General features: G+C 41.5%; 1 long non-coding RNA gene and 1 other non-coding gene across 2 annotated transcripts; one reads left to right on the forward strand and one right to left on the reverse strand.

Moving 5' to 3' along the window:
* The first annotated feature begins 1,767 nt into the window (after positions 1–1,767).
* LOC124978136 (uncharacterized) lies at positions 1,768–16,703 on the forward strand. The gene is made up of 3 exons (XR_007107326.1): positions 1,768–1,875; positions 11,444–13,619; positions 14,893–16,703. It is a non-coding gene; the product is annotated as an uncharacterized LOC124978136 (long non-coding RNA).
* Trnam-cau (transfer RNA methionine (anticodon CAU)) lies at positions 6,566–6,640 on the reverse strand. The gene has a single exon. It is a non-coding gene; the product is annotated as a tRNA-Met (tRNA).
* Positions 16,704–24,400: the final 7,697 nt, after the last annotated feature.

A 24,400-nucleotide genomic window follows, 5' to 3' on the forward strand; every position in this document is an offset into this window, starting at 1 on the left:
CACAGGAAGTCTTCCGTACTCCTGTTTTGCCTTAGGGTTGATGCCCTAAGGTGGCAAGTATGTGAAACTTTGCTACTCCTCTCTCTCAGGTTCCCTCGCAGTCTGACTATGCTTTCCCCTGCCAACCCCAGGACCCCAGTGTCCCCGGACTATGTTGGGTTCCATCGCCCTTCCAGGCATCTTCTCCGGGCCATCCACTCTGACAGCCCTGGCTGTTTCCCTGTATGTAGAACTGGCCAGAGAAAAAGTCCCCATGACAGCTTGTTCCCAGGGCAGCTGCAGCCCTGAGCTCTGCCACAGCTGGGCACCTAGCCCACCCTGGGTCTCACCTTTAGGCACTGTCCTCAGTCCGCTTAAAAACTAATCCCTTGCTAAAAGGCAAAGCTGAGCTCCCCTGGCCACCCTTCAGGTGAAGACCACCAGCTCTTGGCCAAGAAATATTCCTTCTTTGATCTCTTGAACCACCAGGTTGTATTGTGGGAGAGGAAATGTTGGTCAACTTTTTTTTTTTTTTTTTTTTTTTTTTGTTCAGGCAATTTTGCAGAGATGGTCTAGCACCATGCTTTAGAATGTTCGCTAAATGTTTTCTACCCTTAGGCCCTTGAGGCTTTTGCTAAGGCAAAGTCAACCGGAAGTCACCTTTGCCATTCTGTTACGAATCCAAATCACAACCATTAAAACACATGAAAAGATACCAGTAAATGCTCTCTGAGCTCCAACTCGAGCCAGACACGCTAGAAAGGGGAGCAGAGAGAGCAGCTAGGCAGAGAGTAGACTTTCTGTCTTCTTGGGGTTGGCCCCCGGTGGGAGGTCACAAGGAAGGCTGGCGTGTGGAATCGGGAGACCAGAAACAAGGTGGTGGTAGAAGAGGTCAGAGAGAATAGGAGTTTCTTATACATCTACCAGTATGTTATTGATTGTTTAGGACAGTCCCTTTTTAAAATAACGTGCCTCTGGTGTGGAGAACAGGTTGTATCTTCACTAAAATATTAGCAATGCTAATGATTTGTTGTCAAGAGTAGTGGAGATTTTCTTTTTATCCTGTGTGATTTTTTTTTTTTTTTTAATAAATACCAAGGCCACTTTAAAAAGTCAGAATGACTGCTTATTTCTGCATGGGTGAATCTTGATCTTAAGTTTTATATAAATCTAAGGACACAAAAGCACACACAGGCCTCTAGTGAACTCGATTGTGATCCCCCAGACTCGCCCTGAGTTTCTTTCTAGTGAGAAGAGCCTTCTTCCCTGTGGGTCACAGCAAAGCTAACTCAAGGAAATCTAGGCCAACACCAGGAAGGATGGGAAACTTACTGGGTCACAAAGGCATCCCGACAAGCCCTTTCTCAAAACACAGAGAGCAGTGTTGTGTGTTTAGAAGTCAGCATCACAGAGCCTGCAGGGGCAGTTCCAGGCTCAGTTCACCAGTGACTTTGAGCAAGCTGTAAATTTCTCCCTGCCTTGTAGCCTCTTTTGGAAAACCAAGATAAATGGGACCAGCCCTCCTGGTGCAGTCTCTTGAGGTCCTTGGATAAAATGTGCCCACGTTCAAAGTGCTCCACCAGGTTAGTTAAGCCTCAGGGTTCCCCAAACCTGGTGATGTTCTCCACCTTCCACAGCCAAGTCCCCTGAAACCCACCTCTTCTATGACCTGTCCAAAGACAGAGATGGAATCAGGGGCAGCGGGAGAAGGAATCCCTTGCACAGGTATCAGGGCCCGGCACCCCAGAAGTAGCTTCCCAACTTCACTTCGAAAATACCTTGTCTTCAAGGGACTGCGAAATGCGGGCCATCTGCAGTACAGTGGAGGTCTGGCCGGAAGGGAGAAGGCTGCTGTGTGGGGGATGGATCGAGAACCCAGGACCCTGCACTGAACAGGTAGGAAGCCACCGAGGCCATGCAGCCTAACCTTAACATGTCTAGAAGCAAATTCAGGCTGCCTGCCATTATCTCCTTCTAGTATTTCCCATCAGACCACTGGCAGATTTTTAGTTGAAATATCATGAATCTCAGACACCAGAATCAGAGCCAACACTTTTAAGGGTGCAATTTATGAATTTTAACATGCACCCCCATTTATGCACTAAGGAACAGAAAACTACCAACTGAACTTTTCATGTTAATGAGCAATCACACTTTTAAAAAAATAGCTTTATTGAGATAAAATAGAATCCAATGATCTGCACATACATAAAGGGTAACATTGTCTAAGTTTTGACCTAAGTACAGCTTTGAAATCATCACCATAAGAAAGTTAGTGAACAGACCCAGCCCTCTCCAAAAATCTCATCCTTCTCTTAATCCTTCAACCAACTCACTAACCTCTAGGCCCCAAGCAACCACAGATGTGCTTTCTATCATTATAAATTACCTATGCAGTTTCTTGGTTTGTCTATAAATAGAATCCTACATATATATTCTGTTTGGTTTGACTTTTTTCAATCAGCACAATTATTTTGAGATGCATCTAGGTTGTGGAATGTATCAGTAATTCATTTATTTTTCATTGCAGACTTGGTAATTCATGTGTGTCTGTACCTTAACTTGTTCATCCTCCTACCCACTGATGAACTTGAGGGTTGTTTACAGTTTGGTTATTACAAATAAAACTGCTGTTAACATTCAGGTACTAACACTTGGTCAGATTCGTGCTTTCTCCCATGGACAAATACCTACTTATGCAATGACTGGATCACACGGTAGTTTGTGTTTTACAAGGAATTTGTTCATTTCATCAAAGTTGTCCAATTTATTAAATTGATTTCTAGTATTTTCTTATTATCTTTTTGATAACTGTAGAAACTTCAGCTCTATAATTCCTAATATTGACAATTTGGTTGTCTCTTTTCTGAAGCAAAGTGGCAAGAGGTTTACCAATTTTATTTATCTCCCCCCTCAAAAAAACAACTCCAGTTTTTTATTTCATTGATTTATTCAGTTGTTTTTCTTTTCTATTTTATTAATTTCCACTCCTCTTCATTTCCTTTCTTCTGTTTACTCTCTGTGTCTTTTGTAGCTTCTTAGCATGGAAGCTGATCTGATTGCCTCCATTTCTTCTTCTCTGATATTGATGTGTAGTGCTATGAATTTTTCTGTAATTGCTGCTTTATGGGTATCCAACAAATTTTAATATGTCATATGTTCACATTTTAAGTTCAAAATATTTTCTAATTTGATTTCTTCTTTGACCCTTGAGTGACTTAAAATATGTTATTTGGTTTCAGGATTTTCCAGCTGTCTTTCTGTTATTAACTTCTCATTTAACTCCTTCATTGTCAAAGAAGATAAGATGTATATTTGAGTCCCTTTATGTTTATTGAGAGTTGTTTTATGGCCCAGAGAGTATGGTCCATATATTTGACCACATGGTTAGTGGTTTTCTGTCTTCTTTCTCTGCCAAATATTGAGAGAGGAATGAAGTTGCTGTCTATAATCATCTGTATGCTCTCAGCTCTTTTTGTTTCACATATTTTGAAATGTTCTCATTAGGTACATTGCACTTAGGATTGTAGGTTCTCTTGATGAACTAGCCCCTTTATTTCTATCCCTGCCCCGAATCTCCAGAATTTACTTTGATGAATATTAATATAGTCACCTCAGTTTTTTTTTCAACTTTCATACATCTTTATGAAGGTTTTATGAAGGTTAGCCTTCATACATCTTTATTTTAATCTATTTGTGTCCTTTTATTGAAAGTGGATTTTTGACTGTTTTTATAGGCAGTGCATACTTGTCATACTATGACAATTCTTCCATTTAGTTGAGATGCTTAGCCATTGTAATTTAATGTCACTCTTGACAGCTTTAAGTCTGTCCCTCTTGCCATTTTTTCCCTTTATTCTAGCTATTTTTCCCCTCTCTCCCTTTTCTTGCCTTTTTTATTACTTTAATATTTTTTATGATTTCTTTTTATTTCCTTTGATGGCTTATGAGCAATAAATATCGATCTTGTTATTTCAGTGTCCGCCTCTCTCCTTTAGCTGGAAATAAATACGTCTCACAGTGGTCCAAGGCCTGTCCCTCCTTTCACAGCCTCCTACGAAAGGAGGGTCAAGGCATGACCATCTGTGCTTGGCCTCTATAAAGAGAAAAGGAACACTGGGAAGGGTTTGGGAGGGCCTGCTGGCAGTGCCAGTCTCTTCCAAATCAGGGACCGCCACCACATCTGTCCACTTGTAAGACCCAGAAAACCTAGGAACCAGCCTACGTACCTGCCTTTCCTTCCATTGCCACAAGTAAATGTCACCAACTGCTGTTCAAATACTCCTTAGACACTTCCGATTCCCTGCGTTTCCATTTGCATTACCCCCGACCAACACCACATCCCTCCCCTGGACAAATAAAGCACTCCTCACTAATCCAAGGCGCCCAGGCTATTCTCCTTGCAGCTCCCAGCCATCTTTCCAACAAGGCGTCTAACACCTCCCCATGCTGTTTAAACCCAGAGCCTTGGAACTGGACTCCCTGCTCGGAACACAGGCTTCTCCCTGGCTGTCCGAGGGCATCTTCCTCTTCTCAGCTTTGGGCTTCCTAACTCCAGCCCCACTGGCCTTCCCAAAGTCACAGGACCCTTCACCACGGGGAGCCTGTGGTGATGACTCGGCTGCCTTCAGGACAATCTTTGGTGACAGCCTCCAGCTGCCTCATCTTTACTGGTGCTGTTCACACCCCTCACACTTTCCTTAGGCCGCCTCCTGCCAAAGATGGCGAGGAAGGATTGCTAAGGCTTCCGTTTCTGCCAGACTCAGGACTGTTCTACGGGACAACTTTGATAGGGATCCCCTCCACCTGAAGGGTTCTCAGCTTCTGCTGAGGTCTGAGGCTCTCCTTACCCAGTCCATCCTTCTTCCTCTCTGCCTCTTCCCAGAAATCAGATCAGCACAGTGGTCTGAGGCTGATCCCAGTCTATTCCTACCTGCTCCCTCGGATGGTTACTTTCAAATGCCAACTTCAGTAGGCCTTGAGGTGCTTAGACATTTGGTTAAACACTATTCTAGATGTGTCTGTGAGGGTGTTTCCGGATAGCATTTGAACAGAGGCATGTGTGTCTGTGCATGTGTGTGTGTGTGTGTGTGTGTGTGTGTGTGTGTGTTACTGGAGTTGAACTCAGGGACCTGCATGTGCTACACCAGTTGCCACTGAGGTATACCCTCTGAGATAACATTTGGATCCACAGTGTGACAAAAGGAGCTTGACCTTCCTAATATGGATGGACTTTATCCCTTGAATTGAAAGCTGCATAGTACAGGAGGACAAAGTTAGGGGGAACTTCTGCTGGAGCTATACCAACAGTTCTCCTGAATTCCCAGCTTGACAACTGGATAGTTTGGTGCTTGTTTGTCTCTGCAACCATGCGGCCAATTCTTCACAATAAATATAAATTTGAGCAAGTATAAATGTCCTATTTGTTCTCTTTTTTCTTCCTGGAGAACCCTAATACATTCCTTCGCTTTGCAGGTGTTTTTCCCAATAGGTCCCTCAGACGTTTACCCTTGTCTTAGCCTCTGCTTCTCAGAAGACCCACAGCGGTGCCGCGACATTTGTAAATGCTTCTTCCCTGTGTGTGCAAAACTCTTCCGTCCTTACGTCACAGCCCTGATTTGCCTTTCCCACCACAGTCCAGGGTCCTTTCTTCATAGAAACTGATGTGAGGGGATCAACTTGTCAGCTCAACACTGTGGTCTTCTCTCATGACACTCCCTCAAGACGGGTGCCATCTATGCTGAGTTAGTGACTTCCTGCTGAGTGGCTTTCTTCCTCTTTGGACTCCACTCCATGATTATTTGTCTGTTTATTGGTTTCGTTGTGTTTTTGCCTCACTACGATGTCCCTAAACCCTGGGTGCCTGGCACATATGGCGTTCAGGAAGTACTTGGTCAGTCAGTGATTTTGTTCTGGAGACTATTTTTATCTTAGAATAAATTCAAGAGATGAAATTTTGGAGTAAAAAGGCAAGATAATACTCCACATTAAGATTTTTCTTCTTGCCACAAGATTCTTCTCCTTGTTTCCGACAAAAATTTTTAAACAAAATTTATATACAATAATATACAAAGAAGTTGCATATGCCATGGACAAGTTTCAACATACATCTACCCATGTAGCCAAAACCTCAACCCTTCTATAGAGCATTTCTGTTGGCCAGAGAGGTTCCTCCTGCCCCTTTCTAGGTATCTCCCTCTTGTCCTGAGAACAATCACTATTTTAATTACTACAGCTATGGATTGATGTATATTTTGAAACTTTGTAGTACTGAAATCAATCTAAATGAAGTCAACAAGTTATTCTCTTTTTGGATTTTTTTTTTTTTTTTTTAAAGCATGCTTTGGGGGCTGGGGTTGTGGCTCAGTGGTAGAGTGCTTGCCTGGCATGTGTGAGGCACTGGGTTCAACTCTCAGCACCACATATAAATAAATGAATAAAATAAAAGGTCTACCAACAATTTAAAAAAAAAGCATGCTTTTGAAAGTCATCCATTATTTCAATATCAGATTCCTTTATTGTTGTGTGGTGTTTCTGTGTTAATCAACTTTTTGTCATTATAACATATCTTCTTTTTTTTTTTTTTTTGTGGTGCTGGGGATTTGAACCCAGGGCCTCGTGCTTATGAGGCAAGCACTCTACCAACTGAGCTATATCCCCAGCCCTGTTATTGTAACAAATACCTGAGATAAGTAACTGATAAAGAGAAAAGGCTTGCTTTGGCTCAGTTTTGGCACCTCCCGTCCATGATAGGTTGACCTCATTGCTTTGACCTTTGGTGAAGTAATGCATAATGGCAGACAGAGTGGTGGAACTAGCTACTCATCCCACAACCAGAGAGGGAGGAGAGAGAGGTTGGGGCCCCCCAATTCCCTCAAGGGCGTATCCCCAGAGACTTAAAGACCTCTGCATGGGCCCAACTCTTAAAGTGTCAGCCCTTCTCATAGCACTAAAACACACTTCATTCAGATTTTAATTTTTGTATCTTTGAGGACACAGAGCAAACTTTTGTGTGTTTCTCAGAGATCCCTGAACGACGGTCTCTTCATGAATGCAGACCATGTTTGGACCTGGAGAATCCTTCACCAGGCATGACCCAATGGTTGCTGAATGATGCTGTCATCACTCACAAAGCTTGGAAAATGCAAAAAATTTAAGCTGGTATAGTGAAAGTGATAAAAAGCACCCAGATTAGGAAGACCTTATAAATAACACATTTTAATTTTCTTTCAGATTTATTTCAGATTTTTTTCTGTACTGGGGGTGGAACCCAGGGTCTCACCCATGCTAGGCAAGTACTCTACCACTGAGTTACACCCCCAGCCTATGAGATCATTTTTAACAGAAAAAAGTTTCCAATAAAGTTGAAAACTCCCTTTATTCTTCCCTACAATATTTCGGTTTCCTAAGCAGAAACCATAACAATGATTTCATGTCTACTTTCCAATGCAATAAACAAATAAAAATATATATGGTTCATTCTTCATGCATTTAAAAAACATGCTTCTAGACCTATTTTACTACAAACTTCCATTTCCCTTTCCTCATTTGGTGGAACTGGACAGGTTGTCTGCACATATCTAATTTATTAAACTGTAGAGTCATAGTCTCTCATATGACAATAACACATTCTATTGCTTCTTTCCTCATTGATGGACATTTAAATCGTCTCCGTTTTGTCCCTGTTACAAGCAGTAGACCATAAATTGTTATGCCTGAAAATGCAATAAGATCATCACTTCAATAACACATTTCTAAAAACTATCTAAAACCACTGACAATCATTGATATTCATTATCAGAATTCTTAAAGCTTATAGGTGCTCCTGGGCTTTTTAAAAATGAAATCAAATACTCAGAAGACTTTCTAAGGAACTAGAGCAATAAAAAAGTCTGTTTTGCAGAATCTCTGTGGAGAGAATCTAAACTAAACTAATATAGTTTAAATATTTCTTTAATTCCCTCTGCAAGCTTCACACTTTACCTCTTACATCAGTCTATTTAAATAACTGTAAACATGTAACTCTGAATGATAGAAGGAAGGATATTCAGAGCATCACATTAGTATTTTAGCTTACTGGAAGATAACATTCGATCTTACTTTTGAAGTAGCCTCAACAAGGCATGTTGCACTGACGCACAGAAAAAAATCCCCCGCCTCCTATGGCCTGTGAGGACAGATAGACCTGGGATCCTTTCCCCGATGTCACAACCTTCCATTCACCATTACCCCATCACCAAAGCCTTCTTTCCATTTCTGAAACACACCCACGCACCCCCACCCCAGCCTCTCCTCTTTCACAGAGCCTCCCACAACTGATCCATGTCATTAGGTCTCAGCTTGTGTCACTTCCTGTGAGAAGCCTCCCCTGACCTCTGAGTCCCAATTAGGACACTCTCTGCTGACCACTTCAAATTCAGAAACTGTAAAAGGAGAGTTTTACTTTGGGTCTTAGAAATTGCAATTTAGGAGACGCTGGTTCAGGTAGCTCTGAGTTGGTCTTCTGAAGGAGGCAGGGAAAGCAGGAGCTTATATGCAGGAAAGGCTCTTAAATTATTACAAAGCAATTAGAATTGTTTAAAGAGAAATTCCTGTTGACACCAAAACAGAATGCAAGGGCTAAGAGATCACAGAATCCAGAAAAGAACGCATGTATTAATCAAAAATGTCCATAAAACAAGAGCACCTAACCTCCTTTTAGGCATCTTGAGTTTCTGGGAACAGTGCAATGATCTGGTCATTCTAGATGTCTGCCGTCAGGGTGGAGGGGACCAAAGCTCTCAGACCCAGCAGCAGCTTGAGATGTGCCTGAGTCTTGCTTCCTTCCCGCCCCAACTCCATTTTGAAGAGCTTACTTAGTGTTGCTCCCATCCTTTTCCTTTTCCAGCAAGCCAGTCTCATGGAATGGTGCTTCACATTTTTCAGAACACTTACTACAAATTGAAATGGGCTTGATTAGTGATATGCTAACCTTCTCCTATTTGTTTTCTGTCCCCATTAGACCAAGCATGAATAGGGACATTTCTGACAGGTCCACCTGAGTCTCATTGCTTAGGACGATGCCTATTACAGCTGAAGGAAGGAGGGAGGGAGGGAGGGAGAGAGAAAACTAAAGAACTACACACAGGGCCACAGGTCCTGAGATGCTGAATAGATAGTGGAACCAAGATCATGTCCATATCATCATCTCACTTAGAACTTTGTCCAGAGAAGGTCAGGACACATCACCCCTAAATATGACTGGAACAACCGAGAACGTGCCACCCAGAATACATCTCTTTGGCATATGTTAAGCTGAATATTTGGAGAAACTGCAGACACAGGAGGGCCTCTGAACAGCTGCCCTTTTGTAAAAGCAACGTATGTCTGTAAAGGAAAGTGATGTTAGGGAAGTGTTGTGGGGAAGAGGCCCCCATGGAACAAGGTCTCTGAACTGAGAGACTTTCTCCTGCACAGCAGCCCAGCCTCGGTTCCCCATGCATCCACTCCCCTGCTCTAGTGTGACTTGTGTCCTTGTCACCACCGCCCAGGAGCCCCAGGCCCCTATTGTCTTCTCTATCTCTGGATGACACATAAGCTTCAACCATCTGGCCCTTCTTTGAGCCTCCTCTGTTACAGGATTTCCACTCATATGTATATAACTACAATAGTTTTTCTCCTGTTACTTCACCCACTGTCAGTTTATTTCATGGACTTGATTACAGAACCCTCAGAGGGTGGAGGGCAAGTTTTCTCTCCCCTATTGTACACAGAGAGGCCAAGAACCTGAACAGAGAGGCCTTGCTGGCTTCCCCCAGTTATCCCCAGGAGCTCCTACCCGCTTTTGCCCAGTTTTATTTCTGTAACTGTTCACTCTCGATCAGAACCTTTAAAAATACACCCTTTCCTGTTTCTTTGGACCATCACTTCTAAAGGCTCCTAAACCACATAAAACTGCATGAATTTGTGCTTCTGTTCATTTGTCATTTGCTCTTGGGTGTCAGCCATGAAGCCTGCCATGGGTGAGGGAGACACTGCTCTTTCCCCTCTTTCTGTGGGATCTAGAAATGCTTTCTGTCAGGATTTGTCAGGAACCCTGAATTCTCGCACCTACTTCCTCTTCTTGGACCACACAACCCTTCCCGAGGTTCAGAATGGCACCCCTTTTGACTGTTGTCCCACGTTTGACCTGGAAGCCCTTTCCTGACACTGCTGCAACCCGTCCTCAAACTACCTTTTCCTTCTCTCTGCAAACCTGCGTGGCAGCAGAAAGGTGGGATGCCCTCGCTCACAGGGCCATAATAAAAGACTGGTTAGCAGGAGGAAAGCATGACCAGCTAATGTCATCGAAGCTCCTCGCGGCACGGGTACAGACCCAAAGACCCAGTGCAAACTGTCCTCATGCTTAGTGTGATGAAGCATGGGCAGCGGTATGGCGATGAAACTGCATAATGGGCATTACCTAACGGTGTTAGACTGGGGGGACCCAGCAAGCCCCTCGGCGCCGTAGTTTGGCCTGTCTGTAGCTGAATCCTTTCTGAACCCTCCTGGGAATAAGCAGGACCCTCTGGAAAGAGGGACAGAAAGGAGAGAGTGACCTTTCAAGGTGTTAGGATTGGCTTTGAGGAGAGGTTCTGGTGTCTAGGCCCTTCCTGGGGGAAGAGAAATCCTGGGCAAGAGAAGGTCAGAGAGACCTTCTTTGGAGCCCTTCAGGATGCCAATGCCCTTCAGCATGCCAAAGTGTCATATTCTGGGTTATTTTGTTCTGAGCCCTAACACCTACATGGCCCATATCCATACCTCACCCCTGCTCATTCACTCAATAACTGGCATCTCTTGGTCCCCTTACCCCCAAATCATCTTTAATTCCTCTTCTTCTCATATCTGCTCTCCTCAACACTTTTTGATTTATATATTTAAAAACCCTTTTATTTTGTGCATAATGATACATTGCTATTTTTTTCACTGATTGGTATATCATAAAACTAACAAGAACTTCCTTTACAATATTAATAATTTGGGGTTTGAATTTTAATTTTTAATATTAATATAGCTTCCCCTCTTAATGTTGTGGTGATAATCTGACATATCATGTCCCATCCTTTATTTTTAATCTTTAGGTGTCATTTTAAAGTCTGTTTGCCTTCCATTAGAATATTGTATGTGTATTCTTTCACTACATAGTTTAATCCATTTTCGTTTTTAACATTTATTGGTATATTTGGTCTTCCTCCTACTCTAATTTCTGTTTTCTGATTTTAAGCTCATTTTTGCTTATCATCTTTCTCCTTTTTCATATAAAAACTTTGTTTTCTTTCTAACTGTTAATAATGCTTATGTTTAAAAAAACAGTATGGACAACTAATACTATCTCCATTCATATCACTTAATCATATTAACATAACTTTATTATATACATTATACTTCTGGGCAGGAAGTTTTTGCTTGAAAATGAAGTTACAAATAACTTCTGTGTTTGTTTCAGGAACTTCCTGGAAATCTCTTTAGCTGAGCAGTGGACCATCCTTGGTGTTCTCTTCAGGATCAGGAACAGTGGTCTTTCTTTCTCTCTATGAAATGCCAGTTTCTTCAAGTGCGTTCACCATATTGTTGTTTATTCTTTGAAGATGAACCTCAAATGTTTCATCTCTCCCATCCATCAATTCTCAACTCTTATCATACTAACTGCCAAATCCCAGTCAGGTGTTTGCATTGACCTTCCTTATACCAGACCACAGACCTAGCACTGTCACTGTAGGTGTGGCCCAGGTGTGACTTTCCCATTGGGGATGCTCCTGTGACTCTGTCCCTACTTACTGCACACGTAGCAAACCGGTTTTGTTTGACCTACAGTCTACTTGGTGATCTCTTCAGGAGTCAGCAGGCAACTCTCTCCTGGAGACCCACTCAGAATCTGAGTTGGCATGATGATTATTTTCAGCTGAACATATTTGAGATTGAACAGATTCAGGGAAAACAAAGCAATCAACCCAGCCTTCTGAGAAACAAGGCTCCACTGAATTCTTCTTCATAGCAGATCTGTTCCCTTGAGGGAGAAACTGAATGAGGCAGATGATTTCTCCAGGGAAGTTTCACAGCCCAAAAGAACATGGAAGTTCTTCTGGGCCCTGTGTAGACAATGCCAGTGTCACAGATTGACCTCCCTCCCATTTGTTCTCCTGAAAACCCACTTGTCTTTCCAAAAAGTTATTTGTTTCCCCTTAATGGCCTTTCTTCCCTTTCCTTCACCTATTAGGATGGTGTAGGAGTCTGAAATTCTAGACCCCTTTAAGTTGTTTACCACAGAGTGTGCCTGCAGGTGTGTGCCTTACACACACAAATATTGGACTTTTCCCTTCTGTTTTTCTGCCTCGTTAGTTTAATTCATAAACTGGTGACTGAACATAAATGTCAAGGAAAAGGCTTTGTTTCTTCACCCATATTATTCTATTTTTACTCCCCATACAGCTGATTTTATAATTTTATGAATATATTTAAATTTATTTTTCATGCTTATGTCAAAAAACCTTAGTCTAATTCTTTGTTGAAGATGAAAAATTAAGCAGTTTCTATCTCCCCTTGAGCCTACCTCTTTTCTGGGTTTTGCTTATTTAAGATATGGAATCACAATGATGAAGATGATAATGATTTTACATCACACTTGCTTTCTCATTAGTTATTTTTGACATTTGCAGTAGGGTTTATAAGAATATAAACATCCACCATGGAAAAGAGCATCCTTTATATCAACCCCCATTCTACCTCTGTAACGATTCATATAGTCTAAGATTTTTGATCTGTAGATCTATTGTTCATTTTTTCTTGTACTTTCTCATTCAAAAATTATTTTTTAAGTCAGTGTACACTATAATTGATTATAACTAAGTTCTACTATTAAATTGTCTCTCTTGATCATCGTTTTTTTTTTTATGCTATAATTTTCCTTCTCTGGAATCCCTTGATGCGTTCTTGTGAATAACCAGAGAGTGTCTTTGATTTTATCCTCAAGAAATGTGCCCACATTTTCTTACCAGTAGAATGACCTCATAAGCTTAAATTCAAATCAGACGAAGGCCACGTGAGATCTCACAGTTCAACTGGACATCACTATAAAGCTCTCTACCAGTGCTATGAATTTGAGAATATCTTAAAAATGGGCTCATCAAACTGACAACCTTTGTCCTTAGGCAGAACTGATATTTGTCTTTAAAATCCCATCAGAATCACAAATCCAAGTGACTGATGGGGCTGGGGAAAGGACCCCCTGGGAGTGACTCTTGGAATCTGAGGTTCAGCAGCTGCCTCCAGGTCCCTGTGACCTCCTTCCTCCTGGTCTTCCAGGCACAGGAAGGGGCCCCCCAGAGCCCTTATGTGCCTACACACCAAATGCCCCAAGAGGAGCACAGACGTCTTCAGTCTTCCTGCTGACATTTCACTAACCAAGGAAGATCACAGGCGTCACAGAGGAAGACACCGAAGTCAAATACGACACCTAAAGCCCAGAGAAACTGTTCCAAGTTCTTCTGGTCCATCCTTGTCATCTAAAAATTATTTGTGACTCCTCTAGAAGCACCAACAGCATACAACCCTCACGGTCCTCTCCCACGAAGAGGGCATTCAGTGACTTCCTTCTGTGACATTGCGATGGCTCCTGTGCTTAGGTGAGTCAATCGGCATGTCCTGGCTTTTCTTTGATGAGCTCTCCTTTGGCATTTTCTTTCAGTAGACTCAGTTCCTGAACCAGAAGACAGCTCTGAACTTCCCCACGTTAGCCAGGACCTATGTCCTGGGTTTCGAGGGAAAGCAAAGTCAAACCAAGTAAGCAACCTAGATGAGGAGTGTGGAGACTGAGAGAAGACCCAAGCATTAGTGAACCAGTATAACTGGAATTTGGGGAAATAGGCCAGTGGACCACATCCTGGAGTCGTGGCCACTTGACAAGGAAACCTGTTCCCTCCGTCCCAGCAGGGTAGCCAGTAAAAGCCCAGCAGCGTTCTGGACCAAACCTCTGATCATGGACACACCAGTTACCTGGAAAGGGAGCTACATTCCTTCTGTGGAAACACATCTCTGATACTTTAAGATGAAGTGGAAAAATGTTGAGTAACAAAACCATAGTATTAATATTTCTTTGTGAGTGATAAATTTATGCATACTTTAGGCACTTGAAACATTTTAAGAAAATGAAAAATTCTCATACTTTTATAAGTTTAAATACTAGTAAATGAAAAGACTTGGTAAATATTCAGGAAGCCTGCTTTTATTAATTCATGCCTTTGGGATACTCCAGTAAATACATTAAACTTATAAAAACTGTTGAAAATGTTTGAAGTATTATAAAAGGAACCGAATATTTGTCAAACATCCTTAAAAGTGATTTCTAATATTTTCTGGATTTTCAAATAGAATGATAAATTTGTGAGCTACACTTTAAAAGTTAGTTTTACATTTGTAACTTTAGTAAGTCAAGTGATAATTTATTAACTTAATAAATTAAAAATCACCGTGTAGTTTAATCAATTAATTATTGAATTAGTTATTTATTATTATTTAATTTATTGACTTATTATTTGGTTCATTGGTAATAAATTAGCATGAATTATTACTAAATGATCATTTTAAAGCTTCCTGAATAATCTTTTTCTTATATCCTATCTATCAATTCTTGAGGACACCATGAAACCTCACATAAATGAACCCTCCTTTCATCCTGCTCCATGAAGCAGTTATTTAACTATTAAACAGACTTACTAAGTGCCTTCCACTGTGTATGTAAGGGGCAAGAAGCTTGGGACATAGTGAGAAAGAGGGTGGGTTACTAGCAATATGGTTACGTGGACACGTTTGTGTCTCTGTACATTTTAACCACAGTTAGTTAAGGTGATTGCCTCCCTTCCCTCCAACTACCTGTTTGTTACTTTTTTGCTTTTCTAGGTGGTGATGGAGAACTCCTGGGGTTGGCTGAGGGAAACATGAATGCAGGACACGTGAATTTGGTTTTTGTGGGATATACTCATGGATCATGGTTGCTGACATGTCCACTGAAGATTTTGCTAACCATCGTGGTGTAGGAGTTGCTCCCTGAGAGGTTCTCAGTGCCTCCTGGGGTGACTTTCCTGGCATCATGACCCAAAGATGAGAGGACAGAACTGGTTTCAAAAGAGACGTGATCCTGACCCTGCACATATGTGGGCTGTGGAAGGGAAGCAAGGCTGGAGTGTGCAGAGTTGGACACTAGCTACAGCCAACCCCAACACCAAAAACAAGCACAGCACCCCTGTGCCCAGCATTGACTATCAGCGCCAATCTTCTTGGTAACATAGCATAAGTGACAATAGATGCACCACACATCTCATCCCTCTTTCAGTGGGAATTGTGAGGACCAATTTCAAAATTCATGACTTTTATGATTTTAGACTTATTTCCTCATTCTTTTTTTAAAAATATGTTTAAGTTGTTGATGAACCTTTATTTTATTCATTTCTTTATATGCTGTGCTGAGAATCTAACCCAGTGCCTCCCATGTGTGAGGCAAGTGCTCTACCACAGAGTCACAACCTCAGCCCCTATTTCCTCATTCTTAACAAAACATTTGCTCTGTACTTAATTCTATATTCTTTATTTTGAATGCCTTTTCTTTTTTAAAGAGGGCTCTGATCATTGTAAAAGCTCCATGCAGAACCAGGATCTATCTCCAATAGTGACCCAAACAGCAGAAGTCCCTGAGTTCACAGAACTTTGTGCAGTGGGAAATTATCTATCCATCATCCTTGAAGAGTAATAGTGACATGTTTGAGCCCAGATATTTGCTGCAGGATCTTTCTTTTTTTCTTTCCTCCTAAATCTATAGTCCTCATTTCTATTTAATTCTGGAGTTGAATATTGCAGGAGACCAGCACCATGAGGTACAGAGGGAGGTGGGGAGGGGCATGGTATAAAAAACTTTGTTTCAGTGGGAGAGTTCCACACTGTCCATCACACTCCCTTCTTGGTTGTCAGAATCTGCCTTCGTTCTTTGACTGTGAGCTGTGTTGCAATTCAGCAAATTGTAGGTAACGGATAAACACACAAAGGGTGTCTTACTCTACAGAGGTTTAAATTGCCTTCTTTGCAATCTGTCTCCATATCATTTACTAAATGATAATATTTAATGAAATATTTAGCATATCTTCATTTTGCTATCTACCTGGGAGTCAGAATTTTATCTCTTACTGAAAATTATCTTTCAACGATGGTCAGAGCTGTATAAGCACCCTGTTTCCTCAAGGGAAGATTGGAGTTAGCCTGCTTACTGTCTCCTTATCTATCATTTGGTTTTCCTCTCTTGACAATTAATTGTTTTTGTTTTTCTTTATCCTTGAAGATATGAAATGTCATCAGAGATACATGTTATTAGTTTTTGGTCATATGGTGAACTGAAGAATATACCAGCCAGCCTCTAAGACAAAGCAAAAAAAAAAAAAAAATCATTCTGTTTACCTTATTGTTTTTGAACTCTCTGGTTTACTGGAATTTATAAATTTTATTAAATATTTTTAAAATGCAACAAACTATTGACTTTTACAGTAAAAAAACAATTGAACTACCTTAAAGTTAGACAGTGCCTAAGAGACATTGAACAAGCCCACATTCTTATGCATAATTATTTTACTTCATGTTCATCAGGCCTATTTTGATCTATTCTAGTGGCATTATTAGTATTATTATCTTGAATTTCAAGGATAAATAAAAATTCCGATGTGTAATAAGATGCTATTTTGGTCTAAGATTTGTTCTTCAGACAGACTGTTTGAGATGGCTGTAATATTGTCCACAAAGCTTCAGTGTCCTGTAATGATGCAGTTTATAGCTTTCTGAGGCCCCAAGAGTCACATACTCTGCATGCGCAGACTGTAAGTTTAAAGGAGGGGGTGTTTATTTTTAGAAAAGATGCATTGTTTCAATTGCTATTTCTCCTCATCTTCTCAAGACATTTTCTTTCTCATTTATTGCTTAAAATTCCCCTTCATAAAAAAGGAACTCTGCCTTTTATTTCTGTGAGTCACGTGACAAGTTAAGTTACGTTGAGACCAAATCAATACTACAGATACCAGTGGAGGCAGTTGACTAAAATTTGGCACAAGCTACCTTGCTGTTTTCCAGGATTCTGGAACCTCTCCTTGCTGCCAAACTTAATCATCTTTTTAAAATGTAAGTATGTCAAAAAGCCTTTAAACAATTTCTCTGAGACACAGTTACTGTATAATGTTAAGTTGTAAAATAGAGGAAAAAAATTTCCCAGAAGATTGAGCCATTAACATTTTATTTATTTTTACTTATTTATTTATGGGGTAACAGGGATTGAGTCCAGGGGGGCATAACCACTGAGCCACATCCCAGACCTTTTATTATTTTATTTTAAGACAGGGTCTCACCAAGTTGCTTAGGGCCTCGCTATGTTGCTGAGGCTGGCTTTGAACTTGCAATCCTCCTGCCTCACCCTCCCCAGTCACTGGGATTACAGGTGTGTGCCACTGCACCCGGCAAGCTATCGACATTTTAATAAACAAAAATGTTAAAATAAATACATTATAAAAATATTTAATTATGAAGGAGGCTGAAGATTATCCATTAAACCAAAGACTTGCTCTCTGGGTGTTCAATTTTATCTCTGAGATTAAATTGATTTCAGTTTTCATATTTATATTTTTCTGTACTTTAAATTCCATATGGCAAGATCGGATTAATTTAAAACTAAAAAATGACAAATATTATCATTCTACAATGTTAATCCAAATTCCTCAGCACAGCCTACCTCTCTGCCTTACACGCCTTCCAAATGACCCCCCAGTCACAGTCACAGAGAAATAATATGGAATCCATCTTCTGGGCCTTGCACAGTCACTTTCTTTGCTTTTTTCTTTCTTCCTTTCTTTTTGGTACCTGTGATTGAAATGAGGGTACTTAGCCACTCAGCCACACTCCCAGCCCTTCTTATTTTTTTATTTTGAGGTAAGGTCTTGCTCAATTGCTTAGGCCCTCACTGAGTTGCTGAGACTGACTTTGAACTTGCAATCTGAACACACCCTGGTTTTTCTTCCCTTGCTTTCTCCACTCAGCTGTGGGCTCCCCGAGGACAGGGACCACCTCTTATCTGTCTCTGCATCCCCAGTGTCCCTGCTGACATTTAGTGTGCTTTGGAATTGAACAGCAAAGCCAATACAAGATTACGGGAGCTGTTGTTCAGATTCATGCACATTTTACTCCTTGGGGGGCCCGAGGTACTTTCTACATTTCCCCTAAGATTCTGTCTGAATTGACATTCTTTCCTAGAAGTTCAATTTAAAAAAGTCAAATATGAACTGTGTTGACCAAACCTTCCTTTCTTCCAGAACAAACAGGAAACCTGGAGTTGTAGCTCTGGGGAGAAGCTGGTTTTCTCCTAAGTATGTAGTGTATAAGTAAAGGCAGTCATTTCTAGAACTTGCTGCAGCATCACATCTGAGTCAGAAAGGATCATCTGTTTTTGTGTATCTCACTTGGTTTGGAATTATTTATTATTCTAGCAAAAAATGCATGTTAGGGAGCTCCGCTCCCATAGAAGGGAAGAGTGTGCAATCTGTAACTAAGGGTGAGGCATTGCAAAGGCTTTCCTATGAGTGTGTCTCGTCTTTGGGATGAACCTAGAGTGATCGATTTAGTAATTATACCGTACTTTTTCCTCAAAGGATTTGCCTTTCATTATCCTCCCCAGCCTCCTATGAAGAGGGTGATTTTATCAGCCTAAACAAATGAGAATATGGAATTCTTGGGCTATTGATTGAATTGTGCCCCAAAGAGATGTCAGCATCCTAACCCCCAGAGCCTTCAGAAGTGAGACAATGTCATTGAAAATGTAACTAGTTATGGTGAGACCACAGTAGCTGAGGAGCATCTTCAGTCCAACATGAACAGTGGCTGTATTAAAAAGGAAAGAGACAGGACAGAGACACACAGAGAGGCAGAGACGGGAGTGACTCACCCATGGGTCAAGGAGCACTGAGGCTCACTGGCAAACACCAGAAGCTAGAAGAGATCAGGAAGGGTGCTCCCTAAGGACTTCCGTAGGAATGTGACTTGGTTGACACACTGAGCTTAGATTTCTGGCCTCTGGGACTGCGAGAAAATAAGTTTATATTTATTTTTACCATTTGATTGTAGTAGAGTTGTGCATCTCTGAATGACTGGGACGCACTCTGAGAAATGTATCTGCAGGTGTTTGTCCCGTGTGAACCTCACAGAGTGCACTTGCCCAAATCCAGGTGGTACTGCCAACCACCCAACCACCCTCACCGTCTTTCAGGGCTGTCCTGTTGCTATGCAGTGTGTGACTATATGTCATTATGGCAGCCTTAGAAAACTAATAAAACAGATAGTTTCAACCCATTTCCCAGGATTTTATACCTTATAATTAGGAAAAAAAGACCTAAGTCCAAGTCTCCAGTTCTCTGAGTCAGTCTGTAGATGAGAAAGAGACAATTATAACTCTGTGGTTATAATTCTCTTCATTAGGCCATAAATGTTGGTCATGACGGTTCAGTCCTAAAAACTGTAGAACATGGAATATAAATTTGCAGAGACAAAAGCTTGTCTTTTCCTTTAATTTCCCATTTAATCTTTTGTAAGTCTGATCACAGAGTGGAGAACAAAGCCAGTAGGGTTAATTCAGGCTATAATTTTGCATTATCTTTCATATCATCATTTATCTGTCCTGATGTACTGTGAAGTCAAGATTTCTGCTTATTAACCTTTCAGCAAAAGCAAGCTTGACTTTTTGGTTAGAAGCTAAAATATTAGGAACAGTTACCTTAAATGGCACTGCATTTCACATCAGGAGTTCAGCCTTGTGGATGCTCTTTTCTAAGTGGTCATTTGTTACCTGAAAGAGGGAACAGAGATGAGAACAAATGATGAGCTAAAGTGGATAAAATGTACAGATGCAAACTAGGGATTGACTTAAATGCTAGTAACTGATCAGCTTGGGATATTCACCAATTATAGCCTGTGACAGAGAGGCAAGAGAGGGTCAAGTCAGGAAAATGGAGCGTGGAGCTGGACTTCAGTTTTCACATCCTTGATGTAGTGCTCACCTCCCCAAAGAACCTGGACAACTTCAGTAACCTCTTCCAGGTAATCTCCAGAAATAATTTTTTTTTTTTTTTTTGTAAAGGGGATTGAACCCAGGTGTGTTTTACCACTGAGTCACACATTCTCAGCCATTTTTATTTTTTATTTTGAGACAGGATCTCACTAAATCGTTTAGGGCCTCAGTAAGTTGCTGAGTCTGGCCTTGAACTTGTGGTCCTCCTGTCTCAGCCTCCTGAGTTATTGGGATTATGGATACAAGACACAGCACCCAGTCATATTTCATCCCTGACTGTCCATGACACTTGCCCAGACCCACTCTTCTGAGAGCACCATGGCAGCCTCAGAGCCGGGATGGCTCAACTCTGCTTCTGAAAACCCGCCAGTTCTTCAATGCAGCATGTTCCCAAGCCCTGGAGAGATCTGCTTTCTCTCTGCTGAGCCTTGGCTGGACAGGTCTCCATGCTTAGCAAACAATGAACTCAGTTTTGTTTCAGACCCTGAATGGCATCATCCTCCCTCCTTGAGGTTAAGACTTAACCACTGAATACAAATGATAATGATGACGAAGATAGGCAACAGGCAGATCCCTTAGACAGTGGTATGTAAAAAGCACTCAAGAATGATTTATTGCAATTATTAAAAACTGTAGTGCCATTACCTACAGGCTGGGCTGCAGGAGGAGAGGCAGAACTGAAGTATAGTGTTGAAAATCTAGGATTCAGGGAACAGGACAACTGGCATGCAAGTTCTAGCTGCCGCTTAGCTTTTAAATTGCAGGCACATTGCTTACCCTCCATGGGGGGGCGGATGGCAAATGATAGTGGGTTCCTTCTAGCCTGTTGCTTTCTTTTGTACACAAAGTTTTTTGGGAACAGAACCATGCCTGTTGTTGATGTAAAGTCTGTGGCTGTTTTTGACCCACAGGGACAGAGTCGAGGAGTTGCAAAGTTGATCTGAGTTAAGAACAAACCCAGTAGAGTTAAGCTGGCTCCAATCTTGCATTATCTATTATATAGTCTTTTTACCTGTACTGATGTGTGGAGTCAGGTGCTATAGACCACAAAACCTAAAATATTTAATACCTGATACTTTACAGAAAAAGGTAGAGAAGAACATGCTGGGGGAGGTAGAGATCTGGGGGCTGTGAGAGTTTGAGTGTTTCAGTGAGAGGAAGTAAATCAGGTCCGGTTGATAGAGAGAGAGCAAAAAAAAGAGAGAAAGAGCAGAGCCCAGGGCCGTAGGGATCCTGCAGCCCACATGACCACATGCTGAAGCTTTTAACATTTAAGAAATGGGATCTGATTGACTTTCTTCAAAGGTGTCTGTGTGATCTTGGGGAATAGAGAAATGAATGAATGAAAGAATGAATGAATGGACGGCCGCAGCCAGCTTCTGTGCCCATTATTAAAAAGTCCACAGGGAAGGGCTCAGCAACCCAGCTGAAACCACATGACCCTTTCCTGTGGGCAGGGCTGGCTGTGCATCCTCAAACAGGGCTGCTCAGTGTCCCGTGTGCCAGACACAGATCCGGAAAACACCAACTGGGTGAGGAGCCGATCTGGGATCACAGCAGGTGCTGTAACTCTCCTCCCAAAGTGTTCTTTAAACAAATCTGTTGTGCAAATACTTAATTAAACTCTTGAGGTCCTAGCTAGAAATAGCCAGCTCTACATTTAGAGCTGGAAGTCTTTGGGGGTCTGGTTTAAAAGAATCCAGACCAGAGATCTTTTGCTATTAATGTCTTTTATAAGTTCTGGCAGGGTGAGACATGTTTTAAAAATTCTTTACCCAAAGGGTTTGGCATCACTTCTAAAATTAAATAACCGACAGGACTTGGAGCTCTTGGGTTGGATCTAGATGTGTGAGTGGTCTATCCATCTTGATTTTCTTGCCTTAATCATTCATTTGGTTAACATTAGTTTGGCTTACATGTGTGTTTAAATATCTCCAATGTATGAAGTCCTGTGTTAGGCACATCTTATGCTCACATGCCTCTATAATTGTTACTATTGGTAGTATTAAATGAGTGAATTTTAAAAAGAAAGAAATCCTACCATTTGCAAAACATGGATGAACCCAGAGGACATTATGCTAAGTGAATAAACCAGGCGCAGAAAGACAAAGACCCATGATCTCACTTATGTGTGGAATTTTCCAAAGTCAAATGCTTAGAAGCAGAGAGTAGATATGTGGTGGCAAAGAGGGTGGGGGAGGGACCAGAGGGAATGGGAGACAGTCCAGGGGCACAAAGCTAAGTTCTGGGGAACTAAGGTATAGCTTGGGGTCCACAGTTAACAAAACCATATCGTATCTTTGAAGTTTGCAAAAAGGGTAGATTTGTCAGTGCTCCCACCAAAGGCAGTGTGGGGTGGGAGGAAGAAAAAAAGAAGGAAGAAAGAAAAGAGAAAGAAGTAAGAGATGTGTGAATTAGTTCAAGCGTGGTAATCACTTCATAAAGTATGTATATATCAAAACATCAAATCAAAATATTATACCAGGAAAGTCAAAAATGACAAATGGGCAGAAATATGAGAAGTACTTGGAGCAGTGCTTTTTGGTAACTGTAAGCAAGTACTGTCGCTATTATTGCTGCTGTTATTGTTACTATCATTTTTACTATTATCAACTCAGCCAATAGATGAGAAAACTGAGGCTCAGAGAAATTTAAGCCACTGGCTCAAATGCACGTATCCTTAATGTCCCTTTAAGATTTCCTGTATGCACACTCTCCCCCCGACACACTGCTATCCCTATAAAAACACATTCATAGTTACAGGTACACTTAGAATCTCCAATAAATTACAATAATAGACTTCCTGTGTGATAAATGTGCTACATTGGGCAAGTTAAAAAAAATTTTTAAGCCTTTAAAAAAATATAGTTACAAACCTTAATCGTGTAAAGTAACTCTCCATGAAAAATATCCTATGATTATGACTCTGATGTATAACAATAAATTCCTTACTGTTGCTGTTGTCATTTCAATTGGGGCAACATTTTATATGCAAACGCCTGGGGAAATTACCAAAGGCATTTTCTGATTAACGTATAAATTTCCTCTCGCTTATTATTTATCTTTTGCTTAGCTCAGGTGGTTTCTCCAGCAAGGTCTCAGAGAAGCACAAAACGATCATTTCAGTAGGAGCATATGCAGAACTTTAAAAGCTGTAAATCACTGTCAATATGGTGAATATTGTTAAATAGAGGGAAATAACGCTGACTAAAGCCGCAGCCAGACAGGCTGGGCTGTTGCCCACAGAGAATGGCAGCCTGTGCTGTACCTGCTGGGATTTTTGTGACAGGTACAGACCCACAAATGACTTTCTCTCCATCCACGAACTTCTGCTGTGGCCCCTTGGCAGCAGAGGCAAGCTCGGCTTCCTGATCTGCTCAGTGACTCAGGACAGGTGAAGCTTGAGTCTGATTGCAAAATCATCCCCTTTTGTCCTCTACGGGGCTCTTCATTCAAAGCTCACTGAAGAGTTAGCTTTTTGCCAAATGAATTGGCAGACTCGGTTTCCATTGCCAAATCAGCCTTGTGTCAAAGACAGACTCCTTCACTCTCACCCCTGGGTAATAACCTCCAAAATCATCACTTGCTTAATGATTCTGGTCACCCGGTTGACCCTTCTTATATAGTGCCCTCATCTAAATGCCAGAGAGGGACTGGGGCTAGGTGGCCCAATGCAAAAGCAAACATGCTTGTTCCCTCCTCAAAGTGGTGTGGTATGAAGGTTGGTTCATATATTCTTACAATGAAGCCTAATCACCAACTTAATGACAGTAGGAGGTGGGGCTTTTGGGAGGTGATGAGGTCACAAGAGTCAGTCTCACATATAGGGATTAGCACCCCTATAAAAGAGGTCCCAGAGAATCCCTTACTCCTTCCACCAAGTGAGGGGACAGCAAGAAGACCATGACAGAGATCAGAGATTCAAGATGGTGGGCAGAGGAAGGTTGCCTTCCGACTTGCTCTGTGGCTTGGGATTCAAATAGCAGAATACTGTTTCTCTGGGTGTGAGTGAAAGAGGGATTTCACCAAAACTCAATATCGGACAATCAGAGTATCTTAGAGATTCCGAAATCTGGATACATTAAACAAACAAGAAAAACAACCTTGGAGCCAAGCCGGTTGTAGCAGGAGCACTGGCGGCAATGGTTCAGCAGAGGGAGAGAGAACGGAGAGAGAGAAACACAAAAGACAGATTCAGTACAGGAAAAACCGCAATCAGAAAGGCAGGCCGCCCTTAGCTGATCCAGAAGCTGCACTGTGCACGGGTGCTTCAAAAGGGCCCCATTTCCCAACTGGCCATGAAGAGCCCAGGCGGGAGCTATC

This window comes from Sciurus carolinensis, chromosome 2 (genome assembly GCF_902686445.1).
Source record: "Sciurus carolinensis chromosome 2, mSciCar1.2, whole genome shotgun sequence".
Classification (NCBI taxonomy): domain Eukaryota; kingdom Metazoa; phylum Chordata; class Mammalia; order Rodentia; family Sciuridae; genus Sciurus; species Sciurus carolinensis.